Here is a 26938-nt window from a genome sequence, read left to right on the forward strand (position 1 = left end):
GAAATACAGATGAACTCTAGAGATAGAGGTTCAAATCCAACACCTGCTTAACTGTGTTTAATTATTCACAAGAAATGTGCTGGGCTAGAATTCACTCAGGTTTAACAAGAGCTGATGGGGTTTCAGTGAACTTTCCATTACACTCTGGACTCCATCCAAAGGCTAGTGGCTCATGTCTGGCAATGTACAGATCAGAGGAGTTAAATCAATTAAAAAGTCAACTTGAGATGTAATGGTCCTTGGTGAAAAATCTTATCCGGGCTATACATCACTCCCAAAGTAAAACGCAATCTACCCTTTTCACAAAGCTGCCTGAAAGCTCTGGATCATGTTCCCTTCCTCCCTTTTTTAACAGTCTTCAAATATTTGAGAAAAACCAGTATTGTCATGTGAACTACTGTGGGAGAAACAGAGAAGGAACAAGAATACCAATAACCCAATCTAAGTGAGACCACCACAGGGGTAAACATATCCATCATCCTCACATTCAGAAGCTGTCCAGCCGTCCCAGACATGCAGCCAGTGGGCAGGACGTGCTATTTGAGCTGTGACACTGTGACTCCGCATCGTGTGCATGGCCAGCAGACACCTGGGCTGGACCCAGTGTGCAGGCCTTGCAGAGATGCTCTCTGCACACTCAGTAGCTGCTGTGAGCCCAAGAACCCCAGCTGTAGCCAAAACATTGGCTACAGCCAGGAGCTGCACTTGTACACTGCTCAGAGCAGGGCTTGGGCAGGCAGGGGTTGGGCTCACCTGCAAATACACAGCAACCCTGCAAAATCCTGCTCTACAAACTGCTTTGAAATCTGCACTGTCCTACAGTTAAGGACCTGCTCAGAGTCAGTCTGCACTCACTGACATATGTGAAGGCCCAGGACAGAGGTTCTGATGTACTTGTAAAGGATTATGCTATATTAGTGCAGCAGCACTGGAAATGCCCAGCTCTTCATTTGCACCTCAAAGGGAAGGCATTCAGTGCACACTGATCTGGGGTACACACAGGCTGGACTTCAGAGCACACAGGTAATGTTTTTGTATGAGAAGGATGATGCTGACAGCAAAGTGAGGCAGTAAGTCTTCATGGCACTTCAAGTGTCTAATGGGCTGTGAGCAGCATCACTCCAAGCAGCAGTGAATGCTCTGGTGCCTCAGGAAAGGAGCCAATTGCCAGTGTTTGGGCAAATCAGAGCAGATTCTAGGTGCAGGCACATGGGGTGAGCACACAAATCCAGAGACAAACACGTTTTGTTTGCTTTTTCAATCCTGGACTTTGCAAAGCCTAAAATGCCATACAAGCTGGAAGAGGCAAGGACAAGTGTAATCCAGGGCTTCTCAGACGTGCGTCTACCTTTTATCAGTACCATGCTGGGCTGCTGGAAATGAACCCTGCTTTTTCCAGCAGCCAGTAAGAGAGCTGAGTGTATGGGTGGTGTTTGGGTCATGACAGAAGAGAAGGGCAATAAGGAGTAACTGCAGAATAACCACAGCAGGAGAGACACTAGTTGCCCTGTCACACTGGAAGTTTTAAATCCACTTGGTTAGAAAAAGAAGGAACTGCTACTCAGTAGCATTCCTTTGCAGTTCTGTCTGCATACAGCTGGCCACCAGCATCGCTGCACTGCAACAGCTGAGCGACTTCCAGCCCATTCCAAAGGTCACAAAAGCAAATCATCAAGCCATAGAAACCTTGATAAATGGGAAATCAGAGAATTGTCTCCAAAAGATGCCGTACGAACCAATAATTCATAACACAGCAGAGTTCTCAGTGCACGAGGCTGCACTGCCCTGTCTGTGCTCCCATGTGTACCACTTCCAGCAATAATGAGAGTCCAGCTGTCCAGTGTTCAGAGAGGGCACAAGATAATTCACAGGGTCTGAAGGGGACACACACACTACACAAGCTGAGTTTTTCTGAGTATTTTTGAAAACACCATGTGGAATGCCAACTTGTGCTTCTAATTTGCAAACATCAGAACTATAAAATGAATGTCACACCAACTACAGTAGTGCTAAAAAGGACAGCCCCTCATCCTGAGTCCACCAGAGTCCCATTTCCTTGATTAACAAAGAACACCGTTTATTTGATCACCACTAGTGACCCTCACGACCTCCCAGACCTCTCAGCAATCAGTAACACAAGTTTTTGTTGTATAGATGGAATTGCATTTGCCAGATCCCAAGATGGAAAAAAAGCACAGGATAGCCCCTCCCTGGCTGAAAGACGTTCTCCTGTTTCTCTATTATTTTCATCCTTGTCAATTCACATCCAAGCAATGAATCCAGCAATGTGGAAAGCTAAGATGGGCTGCTGCTACAGAGTTGCTTTTAAAAACAAGTTTAAATTATCAGCAGCCTAATTCAGACACACTTGAGGTGATCCTAGCTACTGGCATTCAAGGATTTGTACACTTGCTCAATATATTCCCCAACCACAGACTGGCAGAACTTCTAGTACACATTCAGCATTTGAATTCATGAGATAGTGGTGTAGTGGAAACAAGGCAGCTCATTTTAAGTATGTGGTGATGAGAGAGAGAGAGAAACAAGTAAAGAAATATTATGATATAAAGAGGGAGGTGGTGACATCAGTGAAAAGACAGTCTATATTACCCTTGTTGAAAAGTTAATTTGATTTTTTAGATATTCGTTTTCCACATGAGTTCAGTAGAAAGAAATTAAACTTCACAAGATACCATCCCTTTACAGCTAGTGGAGCAATTACCTGACTAAAAGACAGCGTCTATTAGATTAAAGGATGTGCCACTTAAATTAACAATGAGCCAATATGCATAAGAAACATTCAGTGTGAGCTCTGAACTCTGTGATCATGTCCTCGGTGGATTAGCAGAGAACGGGGTTACATGACGTGCTTTCAAAGTTGCAGGGGAGAAGAAGAAAAGCAGGGAACACCAGCAGAGACAGCCCAGGTGTCTGAGGTTGATCCTGGGCAGGCTGGGTGTCCTGGTGTCAGGGTGCAGCCACGGGGCTGCATCAGGGAGAGAGCTGCCCTGCTAAAACACTGCTCTGAAAAGAGCTGGAGGGGCTGCCTGGGGGAGTGGGCATTGCCAGGGAATATCCCACCAGAGGATCTTATCCCTCTCCCACATGTGCCACTCCTCCATGAACCAGCAGTGAGATGCCAGCCGGCCCTGTCAGGGATGTTCCATGACCGGAGCTGGAAGGACAGGACAGGCCATCCACTGCAGGTGAGGTCTGACACTGCCTCCACAACCCAGGTGTTTGGCAGGGCAAAGGCACCAATGTACCAAATGTACCAATGCACCAATGTACCAATGTACCAATGTACCAAATGTACCAATATACCAAATGTACCAATGCACCAATGTACCAAATGTACCAATGCACCAAATGTACCAAATGTACCAATGCACCAATATACCAAATGTACCAAATGCACCAATGCACCAATGTACCAAATGCACCAATGTACCAAATGTAACAATGCACCAATATACCAAATGTACCAAATGTACCAATGCACCAATGTACCAAATGCACCAATGTACCAAATGTACCAATGCACCAATGTACCAATGTACCAATGTACCAATGCACCAATATACCAAATGTACCAATGCACCAATGTACCAAATGTACCAATGCACCAAATGTACCAAATGTACCAATGCACCAATATACCAAATGTACCAAATGCACCAATGCACCAATGTACCAAATGCACCAATGTACCAAATGTAACAATGCACCAATATACCAAATGTACCAAATGTACCAATGCACCAATGCATCAATGTACCAAATGTACCAATGTACCAAATGCACCAATGTACCAATGTACCAAATGTACCTACATACCCAATACCCAGCTGGCTCTGACAGATCTGCCAGCTGCTCTTTGCAGCACTGGGGCACTACAGAGACTTGGACAAAGGAGGGGCAGGAAAATACTGTCAGGTGGGTGATAACAGTTAAATTTCTTCCACAACTGGAAAACACTGTTCAGGAAATTTACAACTAATTGAAACCAGAGGTTCTTGCAGATTTGTCTGGATCTTGTATTGCCTTTGAAATCTGGAAACAATACCTGTCAATGGCCTGAATAACATGCTACACAAGGTTGTTCATCTATGCAATCGCTTGCTTATGTGGGAAAGGAAACCAGTTCCAATCTGAATTATCATTTCAAGATTTCTAGACACATAGTGCAGCAAAATTACTGCAGTTATTGCAAGCTTCCCCTGTGTGAACCAAAATGATTAGGAACTTCATATTTTATATAAGAGACAAACAAAACAAAGAGATAGAGGCACCTCTATTGCAAACAGATATAGAAGACAGGGTAGAAAGTGTAAACATTCTCATATATCAAGTACTGGAGCAAATATGTAATAAAACAAAAGCCTCACTTAGAATCTCATGTTTAATTTCCCTCTGGAATATCCTTTTGAAGGGGCTTTACGGAAACCTGAACTGGGAGCATGACATTTATATACCTCATTCTCACTACACTGAAAAAGAACATTTGCATAGCAGGTATAAAGGCACCCTAATATATTAAGATTTTTAGCAGAGAATAAAAAAATCAAAATTCTTTTAGCTGATTTAAGAAAAATATAAGAGACCTTCATGTTTCAACATAAGAACTTTGCATTTGGAAAGAACATGCTCCTGTGGCCACCTGCTTTGGGATGTTTCACCCCTTCTCAAGTCACCAGCTGGTATCAGCCACCTTTTGAAACTGGACATCAGAGGAGAATCACCAGTGATTCAGCCTATTTTGCAAACACCTTTAATCATAAACTGGAACAGACCTAACAATTCTAGCCAAGGTAACAAAACAGACCAGGACACACCATCCTGTTCAGTTCCCTGCTACCACAGGCACCACCTCTCCTGGCCATGCATTGTTCTGAAACCCAGCGACACATTTTTATACCCCACATCTCTTCCCTGCAGAGTGGATGCCAGCAACAGCAGGACAGAACTGGGGTCCTCCCAAATTGCTTCCCAGCCCTTTTCTGCCAGAGGTGTGGGACTGTTTTGGGCCCAAGGACAGAGCTGAAAAATCCTCATTTCTCCCAGCAGAGGGTAGTGGGACACATGAGCCTGCAAGCAAATGTGTAAGATTATATTGCAAGCAAGAGATATACACAGTTCAAACAAAACCAAGGGTGCAAAACCACAACTCCACTGCCTAACCCGGTGAAAATATTATAAAACTAAACATATTCCTCTATTTGCATTCATCAAATGAAGAAACACATCAAACTCAGTTTGTTCTCGTTATCTCCATCCTTCCCCAGCAACAACATCAACTTCATTCCCCTTTCAAATTTTGGGAAGGACTCCCCCAGGCAGCAGCAGAGTCAAAAGAGCCTTTTTCTAAACATCTCTACTAGAAATCTGCCTTCTTTTTCCCTCTGTGGAACTATTCTCCTTTCCTTGGATCTCCTCGACTTTCAGGCACTGTTTCATCTTCTCTCCCTCCTACTGTCCTGTTCTAAATCAAATGACTGAGCAGTCCCACACGTCCTCCTGCAGCAGAGCAACACAGAGCAGTTGCTTCTTTACTCTGGGTGTGTGGCCACTCAAAGGCATTCTCAGGTGCCTCCATGGGTCTGGAAGGCCATGGGCAGAGCTTCACACAGATGTCCCAAGCTCAGGGCAAAGGTGACACAGGCAGAGGACTCGTGGCTGTTCCCATGCAGTCTCTCAGCAGATACCAAGAAGAATCACTAAGGGAGGAGATTCACAGCCTTGTCAAACTATTAAATCACTGTCCCAAGATTCCCCTGCCTGCACATCAGTGACTGAGACATCTCTGCTTACCATCTAACAGGATTAGGGCAGGCTTCTGGAGGCAGCTTCTCCTGCAGGGAAAATCTTATTACAGAACCCATCAAAAACCAAAATGCTTTTGGGGAGCAATAAAAACCTAAACCAAACCACAGTGACTGTCACATTAACAGTAATTATTTTTTATTTAAATAATGAAACCTAGCAGCATCACCACCTTAGGTCTAAGTGTCTCTGTCAGCTTGGACAAAATATAAAGCGAGTCTTCCAATATTTGTGCTGGTGCACAGGTATTCAATTCAGGTTGACAGAAAACAAAATTACTTTCTTAGAAAACATCCTGTGAGGAGATAGCATCTTAATTACAGAGACAGGGAAGTGGCATTCAGCCTGGTATACAGATTTGTTTCTTGCCAATTCCACTCCAAAGTGCACGAGCTGAGTATCCCCCCAGCAGCCACAGAGGTGGAGCAAGTGTCACTGCTTTACTTTTGTATTATTGACTACACCCCCACACTCAGAACTTCTGATGGCAGAAGAGTAGCTTGCTCACACAGTGCAGTGGACACAGGGTAGCTGTTTTCCCTATTAATACCTCACTGTTCACTAAAAGCCCATGGGTTTTGCCTTTTTGGGGTGCATTTCTTTGGAAGAGTCGCAGCGTAACCAGAAAAGGTACAATTATGTGCTGGATATGATGAACCAAAACCCTTCCAATTCTTTGGCCATAATTCAGGAACATAAGCTAATTACAATTACCTGAGATGCATTAACAAAGCTTAATACTCCCAAGTCAAAATGGCACAATTAGCAGCTCCCATACCAAAATAGAAGACTATGGAAATGACATATGTGCCACCATCTGCTAACAATATGTAATAGGCAAACCAATTCAGGGATGGAAAAGAAAAGAAAAATAAAAAAAGACACAGTTTCTTGACGAAACTTGTTCTCATTTCCAAGAATCAAAGTGAATATTCAGCTTAAACATTACACTTTCCAGATTCCCAGCTGGGACCAGAACGTGGATCATCAAGCATTTTATGATTTAACTGCTGAGAAATTTCCAGGCCAAATTTTCAAGCAAGAGGTCTGGCTACAGATCTGAACTGTGGGACATTTGGTCTGTGAAGTTCTGTCCTTGCTTCCAGTGGCAATAGCTTGCATTAGTATGTGTACTTTTTAAATACCCAGTTGCTCCTGAACTTTGTTAAGTTCTTAATTTGTGTTTTTTTTTCCTTGATTTAATTTAAAGAGCAGGGACCATCATTCTGCTTTTCAGAAAAAAATGAACACTTACTTCTTGCTGAACAGCTGACACAGTGTAATGAAAATAATTTACTCTTCAGTTTTTCTGAATGAATCCCTTATCCCTCCTGTCGTTCCTTCCTTGAATATTTCCTGAAAGTCATAAACCACCAGCAAACTAATTTTGGCTTATACTAGAAAACTTCTTTAACTCTAGGATACCTCACTGCCCTTTACATTCGTCTTCAACAGCAGATGAGTCTGCCACAATGGATAGGGGAAGTGTGGAGTTGCACATCACAGGAGAATGGCCACAGACACAAAAGCAAAGCTTGCTAAGATAAAATTTTGCCATCATCTCCTTTGACTGGGGGGAGAAAACGAAAAAAAAGGAAATCAGAGTAATCAGAAGATCGAAGCATGGAGCTGCAATTCATATTCTAAAGAAAACTGAAGAAAACTTGTGCTTTCTGAAATTGTAGTGCAGTGCACCTGATTCCACAGGGCAAGAACAAGGTAGAAATGAACCATGATTCTGGGAAGTTAAATCCCCAAAGTACCCTTTGGTGAATATGAAAACCAATTTATTTTTCAGAGCCAGAAGAGTGGCTTTTTTATGTTTTAATTCCAGGATGCACATTTGAGTCATCCAGGTAATATTTTTCTCACTTATTCACTGGACTAAAAACAGGCTCTTGCTTATTTACCTGAAAAAGCATAGTCAGGTAGTTTGAGTGACCCGGTTGGGGGTTATTTTTTTTCACAATTTATATATTCCACAATTCAGCACATTTTTTTCCTCTGGAAACACCTCACTTTTAACATTAACTTCAGCCATTTTGTTTTCCATTTAAAACAATACAAAGATATGTCAATAAAAATTAACTGGAAAATGCTGTAGACCATCCCAAGAGAATTTCACCAACTAGGGACAGAGTTTTACTAAAAGAATGGCTGAAATTAGTGAGATTCTCAGCAACAGACTTGTACATCCTTAAACAAGAGATTTACACTGCTGCAGGTTGGGCATGGAGATGCAGATGAGGAGTGGGGCCCATCCCCTTCCTCATCCTCTGTCACAAAAGCCCTCCCAAAGCTTCTTACTTGTGATATTAATTCTGTCACGCTTATAGGTCTGTTTCCACACACTACAGAGAGGAAAAGAGCCTTTAACATTGTTTATGCCGTGGACATAAGTGACACACTTATTTTATCAGCTCTTCAACATCTGCTGTTCAACAATAAACAGAGATATCAGCAGGTTGTTTTGTTTTTGTTTTTTTACAATACCAGATCCATCTGCCATACAGCAGTTTAACTCTGTATTTAGCTTCCAAAGCATCATATTCTCTCTTCTCCCTCCCCATGACAGCTCAAGGCAAACCACAGTCCCTGGGACATCTGGAGGCCATGGTTTGACTGCATCCTCTCCTGCCATGAATAAAAGCAATCAGCTTTGCTGAATTAATAATTATTTAGGAATTGTTAATATTTCTGAATTGTAAGACTCCATGCTTGCAAAGGCTGTAGTGAACACAGCTCTCCTTCAGAAGGTTATTAGAAAGAAAAGCTCCACGTTAGTTGTCTTAACTGTGCAAGATGAGAAAATGCATCTGCCTTGTTTCTTTAGTAACTGCTATGCAGCAGCTCCTTTGGTATTCCTTGCTTCTCTCAAATTCATATAACCATGGCTTAGTTTCCCAGGGACTTTTTGTGTATGTTGGAAAAAAACAAGGTAGAGAGAATGATATGGTTATGCTAAAGATACAGTAAACACAGCCAGCAAGAAAATGTAAGTATCCTCATTCTGAATAGCAACAGATGCCAAGAAAGCAGAACCCTGCCTTGAACTGGAAATGTTTTCAATTATTCACAATTTGTGCCAGCGAAACAAAAAGGGGGTTAACGTGAATTCAGAACATCCTAACAGATGTAGAAAAAGCAGAGCCTGCAGAGCATGTGCTCCCACTGGAGCCCCTGTGCCAGTGCTCCAGACACCGAGGGGCCTCTTGCCATCCGTGCAGTTCAACCATTCCTTCGGAAAAGTCAACCTGGGTGTGCACTTCTGGCAGAAGGGCTGCCTGGACAGAGGGAGGAGCAGCCAAGGAGAACAGGTTCCCTTTCTGCCAGGAGTTTGTTTCCTATGTGTTTGATTCAACTCCGAGCCCTTGCCTGCACAAGCACTCGGGTGTTGAATTGTTCAAATTACACAGTCTTGTGTTGCTCATTTACAACAGCACAGCCAGTGACAAAGAAAAGAACTTAAAGTGCTCAGCGCCCTTCAAAAAGGAAGAAAGCCCGTGGTGACAGGCTGGAGAATGCGTGACTTGTTTTTCCACCACCCCATGATGCACACACACACACCACATGGAGTTCGGGAAGCTCCAGAATCGTCTGCACCCAGGCTCACAGCTGTCTGCAAGACAGTTAAACCTCCAGCTCCCCCTCCCTGAGTTAGGAGCACAAAGCACGAAAAGCAGAACCTCTCTGGAACATCTCTCTTGCAAATTGTTGTAATTTCCCATCTGTCTTCAGCTTGGATGACTTTGCCAGGTCCACAGGGGACAATTTCCAGCATTCGTTTTGGATTAAGGGTTCCTACACTGTGACTCAGGAGCCAGAGTAAATGACCTGCAGCTGCCTGACAGAGCCATGTCAAATGGTGAAAGTGCCAGTCCCAAGGGGCTCTGCTAGTGGGCCCTAAGTGAGTTAAAATCCAGCAGTTACCACCCAATCTCAAATTATAGGAACCAATGACTGTGTCAAGTTGATTTGCAGACTGATAACAGTGTGAAAGATTTGTTGGATAACCTCCATCAGAAAGGACAGGGTTTGTTCAGGCTTTTTTCTTTTTTTTTTTTTAACTGGCAAAGTTGTTGGCTGAACCAGTTTGATTCATTTTTTTCTACTAGTGAAATCTATTGTTAGTAATTTGCTTTTATGCTGAAAACTACTTCTAACACCACACCTTGCTTTGTGTGCAAACAATATTACAAACAGTTGTGTTTGGCTTGACACCTAGTCTAACTGCAGTGTGACTTCACAGAAGTTCACAAAGACAAACAGGCATAATAAGAATAGCATCTCCTGGATCAAAAAATGTTTTCAGAAAGGACACATTCATTTGCTCATTACTTCTCTGGAAACTTCTGAGTTTTGGAAATTTCTGGTTTTTTCAGTAGACACAAAGTCCTTCTAGTGAATAGGAAAAACATGTTTTACCTTTGTCTTTAATGATGGCATTTTGAATATATACTCAGTAAAAGCCAACACTACCATACTGGATTACTGTACCTTCCCCTCCATTTTCAGTTTCCATACAGTCACATTTTAGCCAACCAGTGTTGTTGCCTCCAGTGCTATATGGATTTTCCTGCACTGTAACACCCACAAGTGGAGGCCAGGCTGCGAGAATCACCTTGAAATATTTTGCTCTTTAAGCATCCCATCTCTGCAGAGTGGATACACCCTCACAAGTGGATGCTGCCAGCCAGTATTGGGTAATTAACTGCAGTCTGGTAGAAAAATTGTATTAGCACAGCCAAGCCTAACATCGATCTACCAGGTCAGTGCAAATCTGCAATGCAGATGCAGAAGCCTATTTAGTCAGTTTGCTTAAGTATTTTAATTTCAGTAACTGAAGCAACTCTACCAGTCTGCTGCTCACTTCCACACTGGCAGATCCTTAACTCTTGGTCACTGAGTGCTCTGTGTTGAAACCCCCATGTTTGAAACAGGGACAATGCCTGTAGCATGTGCAGACTGCTCAGAGACTCAGACACAGCAACTAAATAAGCATAAAGAAAGACAGTGCTATGGGTATTATAATAATTTAGTTCTCCTTCATGTCCTGCCACTACAGCCGTGTGAGAGGAAAATGGGTCAAATAAAGATACACCCTCAAATTTCAGGTACTTCTAGTTATGTCCTGTCTTAATGTGGTTGCAAACTCTGGCCCCTCAAAGCTCTGGCAACCACTTGCTGCAACTCCACTGTGTCAGACTCTACTCCATATTCTCATTTAAGCTAATTACAATGTGGACTTTGCAATTCACTGATAATATAAGACAGACTGAGACTAACATGTTGCCTAAGCACGCAGGAAGACAATTTTTCCTCGGTATAAGTGCATCTCTTCCTTCTGATCAAAGATCTGACAGGAACAGGACTGTAGTAAAAGCACGGGAATCAAAAAAATACCTTCCAGCACAGCTGGAGCTGAGCACCAGCTGGAGCCACCCTCGAGCCTGGTCAAAATGATAGACAGAAGCATCAAACCTTTGCCTTCTAGAGATGGGCAGCAACACTGTCACCAACATCCTGCTGTATCAGCTGGCCCTGTCTACAGAGCAGCACACAGAAAGGAAAGCAGGACTTCTACAGCTTTTCCTACAACTTCCATTTGCATCAAGGAGTGAACTAGTTAAACCTCTGCCAGCTGATAATTTCTGTTCAGAAACCAAGTAAGCATTTTGAAAAAGGTTTGAATGCAGTTGCCTGGGGAAAATGCAGGAAACTTATGTGACCCACTTATATTGCTAATCAGAAGCCTCATCCAAGCAGATGGTGAGATGGTTCATGAGGACAGCCAGAGAAACTTCAGGGTAAAGCTCTGCACAGAAATATTCTGCCATTCATTGTCTCCAACTTTCATTACCATCACCATGTAGCATGACAACTCTTCTGGGCTTTTGACTACCAAGGATACTAAATCTTCCTCATGCAATTCCTCTAGCTTTTGATTTGAACTTCTTACCTTCAATGGAGCTTTTTCTTAACTCTGGAAAACTTTGCATACTAATAATGTGTCAGGAATACTCCCTGTGCATAAAGAATTTACATACTATGCAGCAAGAACCTCTTGTAATTCTTTCATTCTGACCAGAAAGAAGGCTCAGAAAGAAGCCCCTGATGGCTCGTAAGTGGCAGCAATGGTAAAGTAGGAGTAAAATGCTGCAGCCATGAAAGAGAAAAATAATGTAGTTGAATCATGAAGTAGATGCTTGGAACATATGTCAAGGCCAGATCAAAACAGCCAATTGTTGCTATTATCTACTTAATCTTCTGTTGTGTGGAAAAGGGAGTTAGGAAATTCTTTTCAGCCAACGTGTCTGTCTAAGCCAATGCCCAAGGCAAAAAATGCTCTAAACAATAAGGCATTTTGTTTAACTCTGCAGTAAATATTAAATTTGCAAAGACAGCTGTTTGGTTGCAGTCTCCTCCTGCAATTTCCAGTCAATGTTTCATATTTACACAAATGCATAACCGTACATAATCCCCCCACCCTCAAGTTTCAGCTCCTCGAGGGAGCAGGCAAGAGTGGAAACTGGGGCTTAGAAGTTTAATCCTTGAAACAAAAAATTAGGCCGCTTCCTTGAGAGCTGCCACATGTTGTCTATTTGGAAAAGTGACATTTGTGAATTTTTACTTTAGAGCTATTGAAATCTTTTCAAGATTATCAATCACAGAACAGTTTCACTGCATAAGGATCTCTAGTAGTAGAAGGAATTGACAGGAGCAGCTCCTGTCACATGGGAACTTGGAACAACCACAGGTCAGGGCAGCAATCTTTAACCTTTGGTTTCAGAGGAGCCTGACATTGACAAATTACCAGCAGCATCTGACTATACCATGAAGTGGTTCCTGATCTTTTAGCAGCTGTATTATTCATACAGGAGATTAACATTATTGTTTGCCCTATTGTTTGATTGTGAAAAGGTAATAAATCAACTATGGCTGAAAAAGGTACATGCAAATCCATGCTATTTTGCTGAAGATGTCAGTGAAACAAGTCAAATCCAAAACCAGAAATCTTAGTTGAAAAGGAACTACTCTGAAGTTACACCTACCTTCCTCTATACCCAGTGAAGTTCTAGCATCTGTCCATTGGGAACACAATATTCATAGGTTATAATATAGACTGTAGAAAGACAGAAACATGTAAATTTAAAATATTTAATAACCCTCAAAATGCAGAGTTCTGGAAGCTCACAAGTCTTTGCCAAGCAGTTATCCATTCTTGCACTCACACCAAACTCTGCTAAACTTTCCATTCCAAGACCATCAGAGTCCCCTGAATAAAGATGAACAGATGTGGTTGTTTGCAGATACAGGAGCAGACAAAGCCCCTCCACCATAAGCACTCCCACCAATGACCAGACTTCTGCATGATGGCTCAGAACACCAGGGATGCTCATCCAGTCACTGCTGAAAACTCTGAGAATAAAGAAGCTTTGAATCATCTTTCTGGAAAAAAAAGTAATTTTTTTCCTATATGGTTCAATGCAAGGCACAAGTCCTTGTGTTTAGTGGAATGAATACAAATCTTTAACTTTGATTTGGATCCTCTGCCGTTTTCTTTTAGAAGCTAACTTGCATATGGCCACACTAAGGCTAAAATAAATACATTCTAATGTAACCACAGACCATCCATGGACTGGATCTACCACACAAAAACTCATGTGTCTGATGTGCTACTGAAACTGCAGATGCTTGAAATGTTAAAGGAGGAAAAAGGAGGAAAAGCACGCGAGTCCCAGTATAGCTCTTACACCCAGGTGCATCTTGCTTTCCCTTTCCCTTCCCCTCTTCCTCACCAGGCACACAGCCCATGCATCGACAAGTGTGTTCTCCCAGTTTGGTTTCCTGGGAGTCTCTACTGGCTGCTCATCAAGCCAAATGTTCACTTTGCTATCAACATAGCCAGGGGGCTTAGAGATGCTCGCCAACCCTTGTTCAACCAGTGTTTCTGTTTTACAACATGTCATGCTTGGTGATACTGAAAGGAAAAGCCAATAAAAGGAAAAATTAATCTTGTGATTAAACAAAACACTTTGGATTGCTGGCTGCTGACACTGGCACCAAGCCACCTTCTTCGAGGACAGAATAGAACCTGCCTGCTGTCTTCACCAACAAAAGGATTTTTACAAAATAAGGGTGTCTTGCTATGAATGATCAAAATGAGCAGCTTGGCAAATGGACCTGGCCGATCCTCAATTACAGCTTTGTTCAAGAACAAACTTAAAGATGATATTGCTTAGTTCCAGAATGATCCTGCCCTTGCAGAATTTCTGCATGGCCATGTAAATTACATCTAAATTCACAAAATACAGAATTTATAGCAAATCTGTGAAATAATAAGAGTTTGGAAATCTGTTTTTAAGGTATTTGTATGTGTCAATGCAGTGTACAGTTTAGAAATCAGAATCCTCAGGACTTGCTAAGCACCTGCTCCCTCAAAAGCAGGCTTATGTGCCATTGAAAGATTTGTGCTGGCCCTTTGGAAAGGGATTAATTCCTTTTCAACTAAGAATATTTGCATAAGGCACTGTGTTAGTTATGCCAAAGTCCTCTGTGATGCTTGCAGAAAATGTAGTTTTTGTCATCAATTGCACAATGTTCATTTTTATTCTAGCAAATGCTAAAATTTAATTTAAACACTGTTCAGTAGGTCTCTCTTAGACAAATTCAGATATGCAAATAAACTTAATGAAAACAAAACATCTCATAAGCACAGTCAAATCAGAACATGCTTCTGACTGGCTTCTCACCATAGTTGTGCTATAGGACACGAACTCCATACTATAAACAGCAGGGGCTGGGTTTGTAGTTTATAAATGGAATGCCCCCACTTCCAGTCCTGCCCTCCCTGTTTCCACACATTCTTCAGGTAACCATAAAATCTCATCAATTTATACATTAATATTCTCTTAAAGTTGAACAGCACAAGCACTGGAGAGTCCTTCCTGGTCCAAAAGCTAATCCAAAGCAGGGCAATGAAACTGGTGAAGGGTCCAGAGCACAAGTCCTATCAGGAGTGGCTGAGGGGAATTTGAGTTGTTCAGCTTGGAGGAAAGGAGGCCAAGGGGAGACCCTCAGGAAGAAGAAAGGCCGTCAAGTTGCACCAAGGAAGGTTTAAGTTGGATATCAGAAAACATTTCTTCACTGAAGGGGTTGTCAAGCTTTGGAACAGGCTGCCCAGGGCAGTGGCTGAGTCAGCATCCCTGGAGGCATTAAAAGTGTAGATGTAGCACTTGGGGACATAGTATAGTGGTGACTTGGCAGTGCTGGGTTAAGTGTTGGACTCAATGAGCCGGAAGATCCTTCCCAAATTCTATTATCTATATTTCTATCTACATCAAATCATGTGAGTGACCAATATAACATTACCACCAGAACCATCAACACCATCTTCAAACAAAAACATTTAAAATGTTATTAAATCCAACCCCCGAACACTGTAAGACCTATCATTTTTTATTTCAATATGGTTGCTGATGTTACAGTGTACCCATTAGTCTTGGCAGCACCAAGGCCCTTCAGTGGATCAGTGATGAATGTCACTTCTTATAAACCAGCTTTCTAAAAACTAGTTCCGTCCAGCAGCTGTACACATCTGTCTCCCAACAAATGGGATGACAAAGTTGCTTCCCAGTAATAAATGGTAAAGATACCACTGCTTCCCCAAACAAATGCTATCTCTATGAAAACCTCTCCATATTTTTTTTTTTAATGATCTTCAGCCATTCCTAAATACATCACAGGGGACACTGGGAAGTCTTATTGAGAGGCAAGTTTATGAAGACATAAATTGATCAGAAGAAACCTTTGATCAAATCTTTAATGATGAATAGCAAAATATCAGTTTCTGGAATCAATGTCTCAAACTTGAAATGGTTGTGACAGACAAAAATGGTTCAGAGACATAAATCCCATAATCTGACATGGAGTAGAACCTGCCTGTTTGTGTGCTTCCCCTACTGAAGGAACTGTAAGAAGCTTTTCTTGAGCTCACCAGCCAGGAAAAATCATGTGTTGATAGAAAAGTTGTGCTACCTAATGCTATGAATCTATAAAGGTGATGAATAGCCCAAATCTTAATGCAGCTGGTGAGAAGATGCTGTCAGATCATTAAACAGAGCCAGGTGATTTGTCAGCGTTCAAAGATGCAGAATTTCCTATCTTCCACTTCCTCCCTCAGGCTCCTTGCACATGCACACGTCCTCCAAAACCATCTTTCATTACAGTCTGAAAATCATATTTTATCTTCTCTTCACCCAACTCACAAATCTGCCAGGTTTCCAGAGATGATATTCAGCTCAGTCTCTCCTTTCTCAGTGAGACTGGGTCTGAGCACAAACCTTTATTAGCAAGTTTAGGCTAACACACTGCATTGTGATTATCATGTCCACTGTTCTAAGGAAATTCTTTGCTGCTGCAGCAGCTGAATGCATGTGGGCTTTTTTTTTTCCCACTCTTGTAGCTACAGACAATAAGTACTGCTGATGTGTGCTTTTTACAGAGTAGCACATTTATATTAGATTAATTCTAAAACCTATTTTATCAGATTAGTTTAATTAGCTTGGATTTCACATCTGTTCTGTAAAACATACTAAAAATCTGTCTCCAGTTTAAGTTCTGTGAGAAAAAGCAGTGAATTCACAAATGTATCCTAACAGAAACATAAAGCTACTCCTAAAGAAAAACCCAGAAGCGAGAGGCACCAAGGCAACAAGACAAATGGAAGGAGTAAAAGCACAGATAAGCATGAGGAAAGCTCCTCCAGTAACACTCTACGACAACCAGTGTGGGCACAACTTTGTTAAGCAGCACTGCAAGACGACATTGAATTTTTTACTCATGTAAGCAATCCTGATTGGCCCAGAACGACTGAGCAACCTGGCAGGGATGTTCATGGTTTAGTCCCACAGACATGGGTAAGAAGATAATTGGAGCATTCTCCAAGTTGCTGACATGGTGGATGCTCTTCTGACTTAACTGTAATGCTTTAATTGAAACATCTCACTGGACACAAGAGGAACGGACACAAATACAGTGTGAGAAAAACACCATACAGCACAAGTGTTTTTCACACTTGTGCAACTAAGATAATTTATAGTGAACATAACCCTGAATGTGGATGTTTCAACTATGACACACAGTAAAAGAGATACCTTTACATTCTCAAAGCAAGCAAACTTTTGACTGGTTGAAAGGTGAAAGTTGGAGACACAGGAACCTCACTTTTTGGTCTCAGCTAACTGCCTTCCTCTAACTCAGCAGCAGTTCTGCACAGAATTAATCTTACTTTGCAAATGCTCCACAACACGGACTGGATGGGCTTCAGGACAGTCAAAAAAAGCTCAAGTGGAAATTGCTTTTGTTTGCTCAACACTTCATTTTCAGGCCACTTGTCATCCCGGTATTAACAATGCCATGGCAATTCTACTGTGGAACAAATTCCTTATAAATATGGATTTCCAAAACTGAAATGCTTAGGTAAAAAAACAACAGAGATGCAAACCCACAAGTTAGGATCATGTTTACGACTAGTTGCAAAACGTGACTTTACTGACAACTCTTCTTAACATCTCTATAAATTTCATATATAAGAAATATGCATTTAGACAATGACAAAAGTAGCATTAGAAGACTCGAACGCAAGTCTCAGAAATGTAAATAGAGTATTTTATTATTGCACTACATTTTCAGGCTGCATAAATAAGTGTACATATATTGGTGGCTGTACTAAGCCACTCTGACAACTATGACTTTATTGTGGCAACAAAATGCCAAGAAATCCCTGTAGATTTAGCAATATTTTCTGACACCACAATCCTGCAGCTATCTCCACAAGCAATTAATTTAAAATGCTGCACTGCCTCCTGCTACATTCCAGAGAGCTCCATCAGGCAATTCAGCCTGCCTAAGAAAAACACTGACAATGCAGAACCAGTGACTGACAGCTGCCAATCAGCTCTAACCCACCACAACCTCCTGAAATGGTTCAGATAGGCTGGCAAGAGAAACACTAAACTGCATTACCCCAAAGATGTCAAGAATATCTTCCAAACAGGTTTCTCTTCCTTAAAAGGAAAGCTACATTCTTCAAGGGGCAAATAAATACATTTGTGGAAGATGCCAGGTTGCTTTACAGTTTCTATGCCAGAAACAGAGAGAAACTGGGCCATGGTGTGGGGAGCATGGCAGCAGCCACCAAGAATATCCAAAGGGGAGAGGCTCAGCTGAGTCCAGTCAGGCACACAGTCTGTTGCTATCAACTTCTTGCTCAGCTAGAGGAGAGGGAGGCTTGCAACTGGCTGAGATGCACCAATGCTGGCATAAAAATACACCCTGGGAAGGGTACAGAAAGGATATAGATGTTTCCCAGGGAATAAGGCAAAAAAACCCAGTTAGAACAGGGATGCCTTGGATTAAGCATGTAAAGGTACAATAACTGAAAGAAAAGAGAGATATATAGGAGAGAGCAGTGAGGCCAAAGTACAGAAGACAGAAAGGAAAGAAAGGTAAAGGAGGTGGCAGAAAGTGCTGGAAGAAAACAATAAGCCTGTTTTCCACATCAGTGACATATTGGAGCCAGTGTAGGTAATTTTTGTTCCAGCATTAGCTTTGGGAAAGACAATCCTTCCACCTTTATTCCCTCCAGTGTGATGCTGCTCAATCAGGCAGAGTCAAAATCTCTGCTACAGAAGGACTATTGGCAACCAACTATTCTAAGGACAACATTTTGTCCTTAGAATAAAGCAGTGAGCTGAACATGGAAAGGCCCGGCATTACACAAGACAGGTCACTGAACGCTGCTAAGAAACCTTGTACATCCTCAAGCTCAAAGCTACCAAGGGTACTTCCACAGTAAATTTACAGCATTTCAGTGGTCAAGTCAGAAGCATGTAGCCTTTAGCTCTTAGAGGTAATTCATACAGAAGACAATGACTGGTTGAAAATTTTGGCTTCTCTTTTTTGGGGGGGCATTTTCTTGCCTAGTTTTGGCTCTGTGTCCACTATGAGCTGGGTTAAGCTTAAATAGTAGATAGCTCTGCTTTGTCATGCCAGAGCTGGAGTTCACAGAGGTACAGCCTATATGTGTGTGACAGCCTCTTCCTCGCTGTCTTTAACTGTTCAAACAATTCCTGTGTGTACCAAAGGACATGTCCTATGCAGTAATCTAAGACACAGCAATTGATTTTAACACATTATTTAGGATTATGTCTGTTTTCATCACGCTTTTCTATTACAAGCAAAATGACTTTCTAGAACTATTGAAGGACCTGGCATCAAATAAAGCAGAACCTAAATTCCTACCTGGAGGGTCCATGCTGCAGCATTTGTAGACTTAATCAAAAGGCAAAGTTTGCTGATAGACAGCCAGACTTGTAAACTTCGTTTGCTCAGGCTGTACCAGAAGCATCCAGCACTAATACAATTCTAGCAAACATAGAATCATTTGTTCTGCTTGACAAAGGTCACCAGACATCAGCTTCAATCTCCCACTGAAGTTCCTTTACCAAATTCTGCTTTCAGCGGCAGAACCAAAGCTGCTCCACAACGAGCTGGGCCCCATTTTTTATAATAAGCAGTCAGGAACATTATGTGTTTTTTATACTCTGCAATTTTAAATTTACAGGGTATAATCCTGAAAACTAGGATTAAGTTTCATATGCTTTGAATTCACATGATCTCATTACAGGATGAGATGATTCTAGACAGACTCTGCACAACAGCACGGTGAATGTACTCAGGGGCCCAGCATGTGACAACTACACACGTAACTCAGTAATTCTGCTTGGAAAGGAGGGTTTGTAAAATTTTACTCAAAGAACCTTTTGATTTCAGTCTTAGTCTTTTGGCTAACTGGCAAATTCTGAACACTAAAGTAGCCTGCCATTTAGCAACAACTCCCCTCAAAGCTCTTAGGTTTTATTTCAGGGCACAAAAAAGTTAGAGAGTTTTAAATAACTTTAAACTGCTCTCTTTCACTATGGCAAGGTATCAACTTGCTCTTACCTTGCAGTAGGATTTGCGGGGTAACAGCAGGTTGATACCTTGTCTAATTCACAAATGCAGAGTTATGTGGCTTGTGTGTCTAATTTATATATGGACATTTTCAGTGTTCAAAGGGGAAAATGTGATTTAAGTATGTGATTGTCTGCCAAATTCCTGAAACAATCACAGATGTTTCATATATGTCTGACTTAAGAGGGCTGACTGCTGAAACCTAGACTTATCCAAACCACTACAAATTCCTCTACAAGCCATTTGTCTAGAGGCAAAGGACAAAATCTAGATTTATGGATCACGACACAAACTTATAAATCTTTGCTCTTAGTTTACAATTTTAAAAACATTTAAATATGAAGTCTGTCAGTCGAAGTAGCTTTTGGTCCTTTAATCCTGAGTTCCAGTTTAATGGAGCAGAAGCAGCACTTGTGTTTCCCTGCCTTAATGAGCCCTTAGTTTTGTACAGTGCCAGTGTCTGCAGCATGAACACAAGTAACCTGCAGAATTCTGGAAATGCAGCTGCCACCTCCACCATGGGGAACAGCAAAGATGAGAAACCTTTTGTCCCCAGCCTCACCAGTGGGAGGAAGAGCTTCAGGGTTCCTTGCAGAAGGCACTGCTGCTGAGACAGCAGCTATTGTTTCTACATCCTCCTGAGGAGGTTGCCTGGCATGGAAGGAGCAGACAGGCTCCTGAAAACCCACCTGCCCAACACACAGAGTCTGTGGTGTGTGTCAGTGTCACTCAGCTGAGGATGGGGCTTGGTTTTTCAAAAAGCTTGTCTTGATAACAGTGGAGCAACCCCAGAACTGCCTAATGTTCAGTTTCTATTCTAGATTAAGTTGCCCTCAAATCATTGTTGCTGGAAAATTAAAAAAAAAAAAAGAACCTATCTTCAGTTTTATCTAATTTACCGAGCTTCAACAATTTTGGGTGACTAAACATTAAATTTTCAATCTGTGACAAATGACTTTTGCAGTTAATTTTTTTAACAAGCAAAAGAAAACCACTTCTTTCCCAGTTAAAATCCAGTAACTTAATCTTTATGATACTAATGGTGAGGATGTTTGAGGCCTAAAATTTGGCAGGGTGCTGCCACTGATTTCTTCAAACCAAAACTTTTAATCATATATTATCCCAATTTTTAAAATAGCTTTAGCTGGTTCAAAACACCATTTTTCAGTGAATGAGCTATTCAAAAATCCTAATCAGGGACCCATTTTACTAGAAGCTGTATAAACACAGCTGCTAGAAAGGCTCTGGTACAGATTGCAACATAATGGTTTGAATTCTGTTTGGAGAAGAACCTCACAGTGGCAACTTAAACATTTCAAACACTCTTCTGTAGCCCCAAAAAGTATTGTGATATGGTTTGATTAAAAATAAACCATAACAAGTGAAATATAATACTGAAATACAAAGAGCAGAAGGTGGAGACAGAGCAACCATGATGTAAGTTTATGAGAATTTGCTCTTGAAGAACAACATGAGTAAAACAGGAAGAAGAGAAGCTGACAAGGAAAAACAGCTCTGAGGAAAGAGAAGTAAAAACAACTTGAGGCAAAACCAGAGCCAAGGAGGCCACCTGAAAGTTGCTCTGCCTGTGAGAGCACTGTCAGCCCTGGCCATCAAAGCATCCGAGGAACCACTAATCCTGAAGGGAGGCTTCCTGGATACAGGACTAACATGTGGAAGACTCTTCATATTGTATTCTGCTTCAGTCAGGTAATTTTCTTTCAAAAGAATTCACTGCTTTCAGGGTTCAGGAGAAATCCATTGTGAAGCCAAAACCAGATGGGAAAATGTTTAACAATATGCAGAGTACGCAGTGCTTTTCAGGAGAAAGCCCAAACACAGCTATTTAGAGACAAGGCTCATGAGGTTGCAGGTGGAAAACAGCAAGAGAGCTGCTGCAGGTAGCTGCTTCCACAGACTCTTCTGGATGCTGCAGGAAAAGAACAAATACAGGTTATACACAGTTTGCAGTGGTTTCACTGAGTGGGGTGGGGAATGTGAAGGTTGTTTGGTTTATTTGCTCAACGCTCTCAGTTGCAGCTACAGAGAGCTATAATCCCTGCAATCATTTTATTGTGTCACAGAAACATATGTTTGAGGTAGTCTGGCTGGGATTTATTCAGTATATCTAACAGCAGCAAGGAGTTTTCAAAAAGGGGTTTGTGGTTGGATTGATGGACATGTAATCACATTGGAAGGCAAGATGAATCACTCAAACTAGTGGGGTGAAGCAAAAATACACACTGAATTCCCTTCAGCCAAGGAAACAAAAGAATAAATTATCACATTCTACATGAACTGGGTGAAAAAAAAAAGGACCAGAAAATTTTCCAAGACAACTGACTTCAAAGAGTATTTGAATTTCATATTCAAAGGATTTCTAGGAAGAATCTTTTTGGAATGGATGTGAAATTTGTAATAACTCACTACACAGCTTACCTTCTTGCTGGTACTTGAATTCTTATTCCTAGGAGAAAAGAGAACATATCAGTGTTGAATCACCAGGCTGAAGCTAGGGGTGTTCTTAAGAGAATTTTCAAAAAGATCTACTTACCAAACTCTGTGCCTCTCAGGTGAGGGAAGTTCCTGTAATTTGAGTTCTTTTGATCATCTTCAATTAAAAAAAAAAAAAAAAAAAAAAGAGAAAGAAAAAAAAAAAGAGGAAAAAAAGAGAAAAAAGGGGGCTGCATTCTCAGATTGCAAATGCTGGAGTTACCCACTTGAAAAATCAGTGTTGGCTGCTGCAGATGAAATTGGCTATGGCAAAGTAAATCATGTTGCATAGCAGATGACTTAAATCTCTTCTCAGGCCCACCCGTACTATACAGAGTGTTGCATTCAATTCAATAAGCAGGCTGGGCTGCCTGAGCTTTTCCTTGGGTATTTCTGCTGGTTCCTTAAACTCATTAGCTCTTTTGACCGGACAATTTTATACAGAATAAATGGTTCCTTCAAAAAATCCCATTATAGACTACAGCTTTTCTCCCCAAGATTCTACTTCTGCTGAAGTCTATGCCTTCTCTTGGACTTTTCCTGCTGGCAAGGCAACAGATCATTGCTGTCCTTCAGATGGTTTTTGCTTGCTTGTTTATAGGAAGAGGTCTGCACTTCCTAATAGGCTGTACCTGTGAGAGATTTGCCCAAGTAGCAAAATCACTCCCAAGAAAACAGTTCTTAACCATACTACTTAATAATGATCTTTGGGATGTACTGCCTGAACTGTGGATTTCGGCATGTTGACTTATAAAATGTTTCCATGAAATAGAGATTTTGTTCTTATTATGAGGATACTTCTTGCTGGGAATGATCTTGATGCTCATTTCCCTTATGCAGAGATTGCTGATTTGGGGAGGGAGATGAGGATAGCCAAGGAGAGCTCCAGAGGTCAAAGCAAGGACAGGAGACAGGTCACTCGGTAGGGTAACTATTGATCCCTGTATTCTGCTGCAGTATTCAATTTGTACATCAGGCACTGCATTAAGAAATACAACACAAAAGCCACAAACTGTGTATCGTGTTTAATTCTGGCAACCTAAGAGAGCTACAAAGTCCAAGCCCAGTAGGAGGAAACCTCTACAATATGTTTGACATATGTTTGTTCTTATGCAGCCCCTCCCTGTAATGTCACCCATAGACTCCAGTACTTGAGTGCATAGCTCACTATTTGAGTTCAGTTTTGGAAGGTATTCACAATCCTGATAGAGGATCTTATTTCTTCCACAACAGTTTCTCAGATTCTCTCACAGGACACAGGACAAAATGATTTCAGGCATAAATTGACTACAGGAGAGTTCAATTTGTTTATTTTGCAGCTTTATGAAGAAAACACTGATGGATTTTCAATGCCTTATCACATCTCTTCCATGGCCACGTGGCTGACATTACTTTGGACCTTTAAGCAAAGAAAACTTTCAACTCCACTAACAGATATGATCCAAGAAATGTTTTTTTGTGACCTCACAGGACTGCTTACATGTCAACTAAATATCTGTTATTACTGATAAATTCTTATCTGGGGTTGAACGCAATTAAGATTTCTGTTGATTATCCAAAACCTTGGAGACCTCTTAACTTTGCGCAGTGTGATTATTCCAACTGACACAAATCAGTTTTCTTGAGCCTGTAAGGAAATCCTTCTGGGATGGGTGTTAAGTTGGTCAGAAGTGTTTGATTCACACTTGTGGAAGCTGAGGACTTTGCCTTCGCCAGTGCACTGAAATACAGTCTAAGTTCAAGTCTCTATACTTGCTGTGACAATTTGTCCTTTCTATCCATTTTTTTTCACTAGTAGAGTCTTTGCCTTCTCAATCTCTGGGATTGAGCTGCTATACTTTAACAGACAATACAAGCAATACTCAAGCCAGTAACTTAGATACGATGGGACCACTTTGCTAACAGGATTTTTCAGGAGGGTAATGGAGATATTTGTTACAGTCTCTAGCTCTAGAAGTTAAACCTATGAGTTAAAACTCTCTCTTAACTTCTCTGATTCTCAGCCTCTGACAGCACACCCAAAAGTATTAGGGGTGTACAGTACGATACTACAAGTGGAGAAGACAAAACTGTGTGGCCACAGTCAAGTGCCTTTCTATTTTCATAAAATGGACAGAACCTTGTCTGATTCCTTAAAGAACTGACCTAAGGAATTAGCTAAAAGATGAAGTTATACTACCTTCTGAAATACAATAATGAAGTTGCAGGTGGGACATAGACTGTGTCAAATTTTGATTTTTCCTCATTTAAAGTCTCTTACCAAATATAATTAAAACATTGTTCAGGTTGCACTTATCTATTTTTCACAGCAGAATACAAACACAAATGTAAATTATTTCACAGTTCTCAGTATTATCTTAAGACCTTCTTTCTAATTATACCTTTGATTATCTTAGGCTTTGATTATTAACAGCAAAGTTATTTTTGGAGAAGTAAATGTTTATTTCCAAATTAAAAAGACAAAACATGTTACTACTAAACAAATTGCTTTTCTCAGAAATCAAATTCTCCCCATCAAAACTAGACTGACTCTTGAATAACCTCTTACATTGAGACTCCAGCAATAACCAGAGATAAACTGACCACTGTCACAGCACAGAAAGGGTCAAGTTTCAAGCCTTATTTACCACCCCGTTTCACAAACAGAGAAGGGAAGCACTAAGGATATTAAAATACTTATCAAGTATGAAGGTAATAGGAGTACATCCTCATAAAATGTTGTGGGCCAGCTCCCACAGCTGGGATTTAGCTTTTATGTTGGAAGATCTTGATTCATTCAAACCCACAAACTCTTTTGGGGTCACTGCATAAGTGCTTTAGGTTTCCAAAGATAAGTAAAAGATCAGGTTCATGGTCTCTTCTCCTTAATAAATAACAGTAATAACATGAATCATTCTCCCTTTTCTGAGTCAAAGCTTCCCAGAATCATTCCAAACTTCCCCCCTCCAGCCTTATTTTCTAATAGAAATCCCTAGTAAAGTAAAATGAGGAAATTCAGTGCTTGTTTGCAAGAAGTATTCCCTCCCACAGAGCAAGCACTTTTCCATCCTTGGAAAAACACTGCTTCCCAAAATGGAGCACTGCATTACATCAATATTCCTGTAGATGAACAGGCAGAGGCATGAATTCCCCTTGTTTCTGGAGGGCAGAGCATCCCCCAGGATGATAAAAAAGTCCTAGCCAGCAGGTGTCTATTCCCAGCTCAGGATCACCCCAGGTGTCTGGTGACAGAAGTGCTGGAGCTGTGCTGCTCTCTGGCAGGGAATTGTGCAGGCCAATTCCCTGCCAAGTCTGCTCCACACAGGCACACACAGTCAGTCTCCTGGGAAACCTCTTCCTGCTTCAGTTCTCATAGCAGTTGAAACTCTTAATGGAGTATTCGACTCAGCCTTAACATAATCAGATCAATCAGATGAAGATGTAGAAAATGGTTACCAAGTACTATTAATTTCAGTGTTTCCTCTGGCAGAAACAAAAATAAGTTCTGGTAAGGCTGAAGATGTCAGGGAAGAAACATCCCCAAAGGATGACAGAGAAACTGGAATCACAAAGGCAAACACATGGTAGAGAATCAGAAAATCCTCCACTGGGTTCCAACTCCTAAATTAACAGTACTCTGACGCACACTGGGGAAAGACAGCAGTGAGACAATCTGGTTGTTCCCTTTATGAGATGAAAACAATCTCTTCTCCTTGCTCAACCTTTCACAATAATCCCATGAGGAATTGCTCCAGCCAGGCACACACAGAGCCAGCACACCCAGCCAGCCAGACTGCTCGGGGCAGGTTTTCCCCACCAGCAATCTCCCGTGTCCAAAGGGTCAGTACACAACCTCCCAGCTCTTCCAGGGACTTGAGTGCATGGGGAAGGCACAACTGTCAGACCTCCAAAAACACCTGCAGGACTCCATGGCTTGTGGGAAGGGGAGGAAGGTTATCTTTTGATGGTAGGAAAGAAATGCAAAGTTTAATTGCTATATAGGCAGTGCCTAGTACATGTGAGCAGGGATGATAAGGAAAATACCTATAGCAGTTCAAATTGGGTTTTAAAGAGAAAGGGCTTAATCCATTTCTAATTAAGTCCCACAAAGTAGTGAATTGACACTCTAAGTGTATGTATGCAAAAACAGCTGAGAAGCTGAGTAACTCCTCTCAGCACAAGTTAGATCACTTCTGCAATCTATAACTCATCTACCGACAGCAGTCACCATGCCAAAACTCCACGTGGCCACTTCAAACTGGAAAAGAAGCCAAAAGCGGAGGACAGGCGTCCAAAGGGAACACAAAAGCAGATTCCAGCAGCTTTGCTTACGGGCTCTATTCACACTGCTTAACCCCACACAATGCAGCCTGGCAGCCCTTGCCTGACCAAATTAGAAGTGTGTCCTTAATGAGTCTGACAGTTCAGGAAGCTGCCATTCACCAAGCAGTCGATGAGACTTCCCTGCTGCCGGCTCAGGTGACAGACCTGTCCTGCTCACACATGGCCACTTCCTTACAGGCAGGCTTGTGACCTGTTACAGAGGGTTGTGATTTTGGATTTTTACAATGGTGTTTTCAGTTTACAGATAACTACAGTCTTAAGCCAAGGGGCAGAGAAAGAAGCC

General features: G+C 41.5%; 1 protein-coding gene and 1 long non-coding RNA gene across 2 annotated transcripts in view; both read right to left on the minus strand.

Moving 5' to 3' along the window:
• Nucleotides 1-26938, minus strand: part of ZDHHC8 (zDHHC palmitoyltransferase 8) — a 106769-nt gene that overhangs the window by 26376 nt on the left and 53455 nt on the right. The gene's annotated exons all lie outside the window — the stretch shown is intronic.
• On the minus strand, nucleotides 21438-22428 carry LOC148182752 (uncharacterized). The gene is made up of 3 exons (XR_015774228.1): nucleotides 22394-22428; nucleotides 22279-22306; nucleotides 21438-21769 (listed from the first exon to the last, which is right to left on the minus strand). It is a non-coding gene; the product is annotated as an uncharacterized LOC148182752 (long non-coding RNA).

This window comes from Pseudopodoces humilis, chromosome 20, assembly GCF_049639895.1.
Source record: "Pseudopodoces humilis isolate 2021_Gansu_Grassland_sample_001 chromosome 20, ASM4963989v1, whole genome shotgun sequence".
Taxonomy (NCBI): Eukaryota; Metazoa; Chordata; class Aves; order Passeriformes; family Paridae; genus Pseudopodoces; species Pseudopodoces humilis.